Here is a 10,081-nt window from a genome sequence, read left to right as displayed (position 1 = left end):
CTTGCTAAATCCTCTCATCAGTGAAGCATGTTTAACATAAACAGTGGGACTTCTAACAATTAGGAAGGTTTGTGTCATGTTTGTTCTCCTACAGAAAATATATTCAAATAAAAATGTTCTTCATCTTTTTCCATTTTCACACATCTCTGAAAGAGGTCCAGGGAGCCACGAGGGCGGTGCTAAAGAGACGCGGGTTGCTGACCCCCGGCCTACACCCTAGACTGGCCGCCAGTTCATCACAGGACACATGAACAAGCCTTCGCCCTCAAATCAGAGAAGTATTCATTTACTCTAACATGATTTTTATTCAGTTCAATGCATTTATTGTCATTGTCATAGTGAATAACACACACACTGCATAGTAACCATGTATCAAAAATGCGTTAGGTGGTGCAATCCTGACCCATGAAACGCGTAAACACAAAGGGTGCCACGAACGATGCACAAAATTCACAGTCTGGTATGGATCGGTACTTGAGCGGCGCCGTTCGATACATTTTTTCAATACCCAAAAGAGGGAAATGTTCATGCCTTTTTTTTAACTTGTAGTTTATTGAAATTGTCGTTGTCCACGACAGAAAACGGTCGGCAAGGCGAGTTTATTTACAGAGCACAGTTCGTACTACAGGCAGGCCAGTCTAGTACCCGCACTCTTTTACTACGAAGCCACGCTGTTGTAACACGTGCAGAATGTGGCTCGGCGATATCTTACTGAAATAAGCAGGGGCGGCCATGAAAAAGACGTCGCTTGGATGGCAACTTTTGTTGCTCCAAAACCTGTATGTACCTTTCAGCATTAATGGTGCCTTCACAAACGTGTAAGTTACCCACTAATACACCCCCATATCATCAATCTTTATTGCAGACCTTAAGATCCATTTAAACATATAAAAACAGAATATAATACATTAAAAAAACAAAACAATAAAAACATACATTAAAAACAAAACAAGTTTTCCATACAATTACAGACGCTGGGTTTTCAACTTTGCGCCTAGAACAATCCGGATGGTTCTTTTCCTCTTTGGACCGGAGGACACGACGTCCACAGTTTCCAAAAACAATTTGAAATGTGGACTTGTCAGACCACAGAACACTTTTCCAGTTTGCATCAGTACATCTTAGATGAGCTCGGGCCGAGCGAAGCCGGCGGCGTTTCTGGGTGTTGTTGATAAATGGCATTCGCTTTGCATTGTAGAGTTTTAACTTGCACTTACAGATGTAGCGACCAACTGTAGTTACTGACAGTGGTTTTCTGAAGTGTTCCTGAGTCCATGTGGTGATATCCTTTACACACTGATGTCGCTTTTTGATGCAGTACCAACACAAATACAACTTTGAAACTACGTGCTTTCTGAGAAGATTACCGTAGTAACTAGTATATCATGCAAAAGCGCAGATTCCAACCAATCAGTCCATCTTAGATGAGCTCGGGCCGAGCGAAGCCAGCGGCGTTTCTGGGTGTTGTTGCATTTATCAACAACACCCAGAAACGCAGAGTTTTGAGGACGAAAATGAATTGATACCATTTTAGAATAAGGCTGTAACATAGCAAAATGTGGCAAAAAATGAAGCGCTGTGAATACTTTCCGGATGCAGTGTACAGTATAAAGGGCAGATCAATAGAAGTGATAATTAGACGTTGCAGTTCATGGGTGGGATGTGAGAGAGGGTCACTGCCTGAGGATACAGACGAGCTGTTGGCAAGTTGTCCTGGCACGTATAGACCTGTTCCTTCTACCTGAGGGCCGCAGGTGAGGAGCAGGGTGTTGTTGGTCACGCAGGATGCTGTGCACTCGCCTCAGACAGCAGGTAGTGTAGACTGTGCCCATCTCTGGAAGACTTGATTTTTTTTCAGCTGTTTTAATCACCGATTAGAGAGTCTGCTGTCATGGCACACTTATAAAAGCTCACTCTTACACTAGGAAGCGGAGTCATTCATTGCGCTTTACCTGACACATGAAACGTGACAAATACGATCGCTGAGATGAAAGGGATCAGGCCCGTGAACAGGTTCTATCCGGATGAATTTGCTAAGTATACAAATGAGCTGAAATTTTTCTATGAAAGAAACTGCTGTTTTAAATGTGTCCACTAGATGTGGCAATGGCAATTCTTTGTATCTTTGTAGATGATGCTACATACAGTATGTACAAAAAAAATAAAACACATGATGTTAGTGCAACAGTCGAAGAAAATTAGCAAACTACATAAATAACATCCTGTAATTTGATTTTGATATTTTTTTTAAAATCTTTTTAGATTGAAAATGAACACCAATGAGTTGACTGATGAACATTATCACGTCATTTATTCAGAAAGTATAAATAACGACAATTAAAGGTAGAACACTATTAACTGCAACATGTAAGTGTAAAAAAAACAACACGATTTGTTTATTTTTGAGAAATTCTATTTTTAAACAAAGAAAACAATCTGAAGTTGTCTTTATTTTTAAGTTATCGTGCCGTGATTTTACCAGTCCGGCCCACTTGGGAGTAGATTTTTCTCAATGTGGCCCCCGATCTAAAATGAGTTTGACACCTCTGGCCTAGATAAATTGGTAAACATCCGTATTTTCCGGACCATAGGGCACACCGGAATATAAGGAGCACTGCCGATGAATGGTCTATTTTTGATCTTTTTTTCATATATAAGGCGCACCGGATTATAAGGCGCATTAAAGGAGTCATAATATATATATTTTTTTCTAAATGTAAAAGACTTCCTTGGGGTCTACATAACATGTAATGGTGGTTCTTTGCTCAAAATGTTGCATAGATGATGTTTTACACATCATCTTCAAGCCGCTTCCGGGTGCGCCGTTTTGTGGGCGGTCTTATTTACGTGGCTCACCTTCGGCAGCGTCTTCTCCCCGTCATCTTTGTTGTGAAGTGTCAAAAGATGGAGCTAACTGTTTTAATGACATTCAGACTTTACTTCAATCAATAACGGAGCAGCATCTCCTCATCCAGAAACAACAACACCAGAAATGTGTCCCGTGAAAAACCGTCCGACCAGAACTCTAATAACTAAAGTTCCTTGGGTGAATAATGGTAACTCACTACACCGGTATGTTTTAGGGCTTTCATGGCGAGTTTACTGACTGAAATAAGTAATAACTTTACACTGCTTTTTATTAGAAATGGCAACAGCAGAGGATGGATGTCCCATAACAAGAAGGTGGAGAAAAAGAAGAAGCTTATCGACTACGGTGTCGGCACGGACTACAAAGGCGGACCTGCACAAATTTTCAGGTACCAGAAGGTAAGAAAAGTTTCTTTTGCATAATATTGCGAAACAAAACACCAGAAAATATGTCTTACCTTATACACACACCATAATAATACTCCTATGTTGAAGCACAGTACAATCCATCAAGCGGTGCAGTTTCATAGCTGACCAAAGTCCTACTAAAACATTTTGATAGGTTTTTGAGCGCCGTGTGTAATGTTCTATATTTTCAAGGGAGCATATACAATGTTGGTGTTGTTTACTTGAGTCATATTGCGGTCTACACGAAATCAAATCAAATCAATAATGGAGCAGCATCTCCTCATCCGGAAACAACCACACCGGAAATGTGTCCCGTGAAAAACCGTTCAACCGGAACTCTCTAATAACTAAACTTCCTTGGGTAAATAATGTAAACTCACTACACCGGTATGTTTTAGCGCTTTCATGGCAAGTTTACTGACAGATATAAGTGAGAACTTGACACTACTTTATATTAGAAATGCCAACAGCGGAGGATGAATGTCACATAACAAGAAGATAGAGAAAAAGAAGAAGCTTATTAACTACAAAGGCGGACACACAATTTTTCAGGACTCATGCAGATCCCAAATACAGATCAGCAGGTACCAGAAGTTAAGAAAAGTTGCATAATATTGCGAAACAAAACGCCAGATAATGTCTTACCTTATACACACACCATAATAATAGTCGTATGTTTAATGCGCCGACAATCCTTCAAGCGGTGCGGCTTCATAGCTGACCAAAGTCGTGCTAAAACATTTTGATAGATTTTTGAGCGCCGTGTCTAATGTTCTATATTTTCAACGGAACATTTAAAATGTTGCTGTTGTTTACTTAAAACCCATCATAGTGCAGGCTACATGTATCTCTTATGTTTGACTGCCATCTACTGCTCACACTTATAATTACACCATGTACCAAATAAAATAGCCTCGAGGTGGGTAAGCTCAACCAAACTTGTTCATTACATTAGGCGCAACTGTGTAAGGCGCACTGAGAAATAAAAAAGTATTTTAAATGCGCCTTATAGTCCGGAAATTACGGTAATCGTGTGTCCTCGCCGCGATCTATTTTACATTGTTGAAATGTCGGCAAAGCAAATGTGAGTATGTGAAGAACGAACCTGGAGTGAAACAGCGCACAATTCAACATCAAGTTCGGTCTCGATACCTTTCATCTTTACCATGGAAAAAAGGACGTACGCCAGGTTTTTGTGCATAAGCACAACATAACACGAGGCCCCTGCTGAATTGGGATCTGGTCACCCTTAGATATAGAGCAGTGGGAAAAGTGGAAGTGTGCCTGCTAACTCTCACATGCTGTGTGATTTGATAATAACATAAAAAAAGTCCACAATCCAATTTCACAGTGTGATGTTCAGTCAAAGGTCGTGCACTTTGGATCCTATTAAAAGTTCAATTGGACCGAGAGCACCCTCGCATAATGTAGGTGCACGGTGGTGATGATGGCGGTGGCCAATTAATATGTACAGTACAGTACATTATTACCTTTTTAACACTAAATTACAAAAAAAAAATGTTTTGCTAAAATGTCGTAAGGGGGAACCCTTACAAAAAATTCCAAAAAACGGACTTGCTTCAGCAGCACAATTCTGGTGCTGTAGTTTTAGGAGATGTCTAAAAAAGGTCATCAGGAGTCCCGACAAATCCCGAAATTGGCAGAAAATGCTTTTTTTGGGAAACCTTTTTTTCGCAAAAAAAAATTCAAAAAACGGACTTGCTTCAGCAGCACAATTCTGGTGCTGTAGTTGTAGGAGATGTCTCAAAACGTCATCAGGAGTCCTGACTAAACCCGTAAATGTAAGAAAATGTATATTTTACGAAAACATTTTTTTTTTTGCTAAAATGTCGTTAAAAAAATAAAAAAAAAAACGACTTGCTTCAGCAGCACAATTCTGGTGCTGTAGTTGTAGGAGATGTCTCAAAACGTCATCAGGAGTCCCGAATAAACCCGTAAATGTAAGAAAATGCATATTTTACGAAAAACATTTTTTGCTAAAATGTCGTAAGGGGGGACCGTGTCGTAAAAAATCCAAAAAACGGACTTGCTTCAGCAGCCCAATTCTGGTGCTGTAGTTGTAGGAGATGTCTCAAAACGTCATCAGGAGTCCCGACTAAACCCGTAAATGTAAGAAAATGTAAGAAAATGCATTTTTTTAAGACAAACATTTTTTGCTAAAATGTCGTAAGGGTGTCGTAAAAATGCCAAAAAACGGACTTGCTTCAGCAGTACAATTCTGGTGCTGTAGTTGTAGGAGATGTCTCAAAACGTCATCAGGAGTCCCTACAAAACCTAAAAATGGCATAAAATGCTTTTTTTGGGAAAACTTTTTTTTTACAAAAAAAAATTCAAAAAACAGACTTGCTTCAGCAGCACAATTCTGGTGCTGTAGTTGTAGGAGATGTCTCAAAATGTCATCAGGAGTCCCGACTAAACCCGTAAATGTAAGAAAATGCATTTTTTAAGAAAAACATTTTTTGCTAAAATGTCGTAAAAATTCCAAAAAACGGACTTGCTTCAGCAGCACGATTCTGGTGCTGTAGTTGTAGGAGATGTCTCAAAACGTCATCAGGAGTCCCGACTAAACCCGAAAATGGAAGAAATTAGAAGAAAATGCATATTTTACGGAAAAAAAATATTTTGCAAAATGTCGTAAAAAAATTTCAAAAAAACGGTCTTGCTTCAGCAGCACAATTCTGGTGCTGTAGTTGTAGGAGATGTCTCAAAACGTCATCAGGAGTCCCGACTAAACCCGTAAATGTAAGAAAATGTAAGAAAATGCATTTTTTACGAAAAAATGTTTTTGCTAAAATGTCGTAAAAATTCCAAAAAACTGACTTGCTTCAGCAGCACAATTCTGGTGCTGTAGTTGTAGGAGATGTCTTAAAACGTCATCAGGAGTCCCTACAAAACCTAAAAATGGCATAAAATGCTTTTTTTGGGAAAACTTTTTTTTTACAAAAAAAAATTCCAAAAAACTGACTTGCTTCAGCAGCACAATTCTGGTGCTGTAGTTGTAGGAGATGTCTCAAAACGTCATCAGGAGTCCCGACTAAACCCGTAAATGTAAGAAAATGTAAGAAAATGCATTTTTTACGAAAAACATTTTTTGCTAAAATGTCGTAAGGGGGGACCCTGTCGTAAAAATGCCACAAAACTGACTTGCTTCAGCAGCACAATTCGGGTGCTGTAGTTGTAGGAGATGTCTTAAAACGTCATCAGGAGTCCCTACAAAACCTAAAAATGGCATAAAATGCTTTTTTTGGGAAAACTTTTTTTTTTTTTTTAAAAATTCAAAAAACAGACTTGCTTCAGCAGCACAATTCTGGTGCTGTAGTTGTAGGAGATGTCTCAAAACGTCATCAGGAGTCCCGACTAAACCCGTAAATGTAAGAAAATGTAAGAAAATGCATTTTTTAAGAAAAACATTTTTTGCTAAAATGTCGTAAGGGGGGAGACCCTGTCGTAAAAATGCCAAAAAACTGACTTGCTTCAGCAGTACAATTCTGGTGCTGTAGTTGTAGGAGATGTCTCAAAACGTCATCAGGAGTCCCTACAAAACCTAAAAATGGCATAAAATGCTTTTTTTGGGAAAACTTTTTTTTTACAAAAAAAAATTCAAAAAACAGACTTGCTTCAGCAGCACAATTCTGGTGCTGTAGTTGTAGGAGATGTCTCAAAACGTCATCAGGAGTCCCGACTAAACCCGTAAATGTAAGAAAATGTAAGAAAATGCATTTTTTAAGAAAAACATTTTTTGCTAAAATGTCGTAAGGGGGGACCCTGTCGTAAAAATGCCAAAAAACGGACTTGCTTCAGCAGTACAATTCTGGTGCTGTAGTTGTAGGAGATGTCTCAAAACGTCATCAGGAGTCCCTACAAAACCTAAAAATGGCATAAAATGCTTTTTTTGGGAAAACTTTTTTTTTTACAAAAAAAAATTCCAAAAAACGGACTTGCTTCAGCAGCACAATTCTGGTGCTGTAGTTGTAGGAGATGTCTCAAAACGTCATCAGGAGTTCTGACTAAACCCGTAAATGTAAGAAAATGCATTTTTTACGAAAAACATTTTTTGCTAAAATGTCGTAAGGGGGTACCCTGTCGTAAAAATGCCAAAAAACGGACTTGCTTCAGCAGTACAATTCTGGTGCTGTAGTTGTAGGAGATGTCTCAAAACGTCATCAGGAGTCCCTACAAAACCTAAAAATGGCATAAAATGCTTTTTTTGGGAAAACTTTTTTTTTACAAAATTTTTTTCCAAAAAACGGACTTGCTTCAGCAGCACAATTCTGGTGCTGTAGTTGTAGGAGATGTCTCAAAACGTCATCAGGAGTCCCGACTAAACCCGTAAATGTAAGAAAATGTAAGAAAATGCATTTTTTAAGAAAAACATTTTTTGCTAAAATGTCGTAAGGGGGGACCCTGTCGTAAAAATTCCAAAAAACGGACTTGCTTCAGCAGCACAATTCTGGTGCTGTAGTTGTAGTAGATGTCTCAAAACGTCATCAGGAGTCCCGACTAAACCCGAAAATGGAAGAAATTAGAAGAAAATGCATATTTTACGGAAAAAAAATATTTTGCAAAATGTCGTAAAAAAAATTCAAAAAAACGGACTTGCTTCAGCAGCCCAATTCTGGTGCTGTAGTTGTAGGAGATGTCTCAAAACGTCATCAGGAGTCCCGACTAAACCCGTAAATGTAAGAAAATGTAAGAAAATGCATTTTTTAAGAAAAACATTTTTTGCTAAAATGTCGTAAGGGGGGACCCTGTCGTAAAAATGCCAAAAAACAGACTTGCTTCAGCAGTACAATTCTGGTGCTGTAGTTGTAGGAGATGTCTCAAAACGTCAGGAGTCCCTACAAAACCTAAAAATGGCATAAAATGCTTTTTTTGGGAAAACTTTTTTTTTACAAAAAAAATTTCAAAAAACTGACTTGCTTCAGCAGCACAATTCTGGTGCTGTAGTTGTAGGAGATGTCTCAAAACGTCATCAGGAGTCCCTACAAAACCTAAAAATGGCATAAAATGCTTTTTTTGGGAAAACTTTTTTTTTACAAAAAAAAATTCCAAAAAACGGACTTGCTTCAGCAGCACAATTCTGGTGCTGTAGTTGTAGGAGATGTCTCAAAACGTCATCAGGAGTCCCGACTAAACCCGTAAATGTAAGAAAATGTAAGAAAATGCATTTTTTACGAAAAACATTTTTTGCTAAAATGTCGTAAGGGGGGACCCTGTCGTAAAAATGCCAAAAAACGGACTTGCTTCAGCAGTACAATTCTGGTGCTGTAGTTGTAGGAGATGTCTCAAAACGTCATCAGGAGTCAAAACCTAAAAATGGCATAAAATGCTTTTTTTGGGAAAACTTTTTTTTTACAAAAAAAAATTCCAAAAAACGGACTTGCTTCAGCAGCACAATTCTGGTGCTGTAGTTGTAGGAGATGTCTCAAAACGTCATCAGGAGTCCCGACTAAACCCGTAAATGTAAGAAAATGTAAGAAAATGCATTTTTTAAGAAAAACATTTTTTGCTAAAATGTCGTAAGGGGGTACCCTGTCGTAAAAATGCCAAAAAAAGGACTTGCTTCAGCAGTACAATTCTGGTGCTGTAGTTGTAGGAGATGTCTCAAAACGTCACCAGGAGTCCCTACAAAACCTAAAAATGGCATAAAATGCTTTTTTTGGGAAAACTTTTTTTTTACAAAAAAAAATTCAAAAAACAGACTTGCTTCAGCAGCACAATTCTGGTGCTGTAGTTGTAGGAGATGTCTCAAAACGTCATCAGGAGTCCCGACTAAACCCGTAAATGTAAGAAAATGTAAGAAAATGCATTTTTTAAGAAAAACATTTTTTGCTAAAATGTCGTAAGGGGGGACCCTGTCGTAAAAATGCCAAAAAACGGACTTGCTTCAGCAGTACAATTCTGGTGCTGTAGTTGTAGTAGATGTCTCAAAACGTCATCAGGAGTCCCTACAAAACCTAAAAATGGCATAAAATGCTTTTTTTGGGAAAACTTTTTTTTTACAAAAAAAAATTCAAAAAACAGACTTCCTTCAGCAGCACAATTCTGGTGCTGTAGTTGTAGGAGATGTCTCAAAACGTCATCAGGAGTCCCGACTAAACCCGTAAATGTAAGAAAATGTAAGAAAATGCATTTTTTACGAAAAACATTTTTTGCTAAAATGTCGTAAGGGGGGACCCTGTCGTAAAAATTCCAAAAAACTGACTTGCTTCAGCAGCACAATTCTGGTGCTGTAGTTGTAGTAGATGTCTCAAAACGTCATCAGGAGTCCCGACTAAACCCGAAAATGGAAGAAATTAGAAGAAAATGCATATTTTACGGAAAAAAAATATTTTGCAAAATGTCGTAAAAAAAATTCCAAAAAACGGACTTGCTTCAGCAGAACAATTCTGGTGCTGTAGTTGTAGGAGATGTCTCAAAACGTCATCAGGAGTCCCTACAAAACCTAAAAATGGCATAAAATGCTTTTTTTGGGAAAACTTTTTTTTTACAAAAAAAAATTCAAAAAACGGACTTGCTTCAGCAGCACAATTCTGGTGCTGTAGTTTTAGGAGATGTCTCAAAACGTCATCAGGAGTCCCGACTAAACCCGTAAATGTAAGAAAATGTAAGAAAATGCATTTTTTAAGAAAAACATTTTTTGCTAAAATGTCGTAAGGGGGGACCCTGTCGTAAAAATTCCAAAAAACGGACTTGCTTCAGCAGCACAATTCTGGTGCTGTAGTTGTAGGAGATGTCTCAAAACGTCATCAGGAGTCCCGACTAAACCCGTAAATGTAAGAAA

At 38.3% G+C, this 10,081-nt stretch overlaps 1 long non-coding RNA gene across 1 annotated transcript in view; it reads left to right on the top strand.

Annotated features, from left to right (window-relative positions):
• Nucleotides 1–286: 286 nt before the first annotated feature.
• Nucleotides 287–10,081, top strand: part of LOC133648317 (uncharacterized) — a 381,760-nt gene continuing 371,965 nt past the window's right edge. The window contains exon 1 of the long non-coding RNA XR_009825838.1: nucleotides 287–3,267. This is a non-coding gene — a long non-coding RNA (uncharacterized LOC133648317). The remainder of the gene's footprint in view (nucleotides 3,268–10,081) is intronic.

This window comes from Entelurus aequoreus, linkage group LG04 (genome assembly GCF_033978785.1).
Source record: "Entelurus aequoreus isolate RoL-2023_Sb linkage group LG04, RoL_Eaeq_v1.1, whole genome shotgun sequence".
In the NCBI taxonomy this organism is placed as follows: Eukaryota; Metazoa; Chordata; class Actinopteri; order Syngnathiformes; family Syngnathidae; genus Entelurus; species Entelurus aequoreus.
The sequence above is the reverse complement of the archived record's forward strand: the minus strand, read 5'-3'. Positions and strand labels throughout refer to the sequence as shown.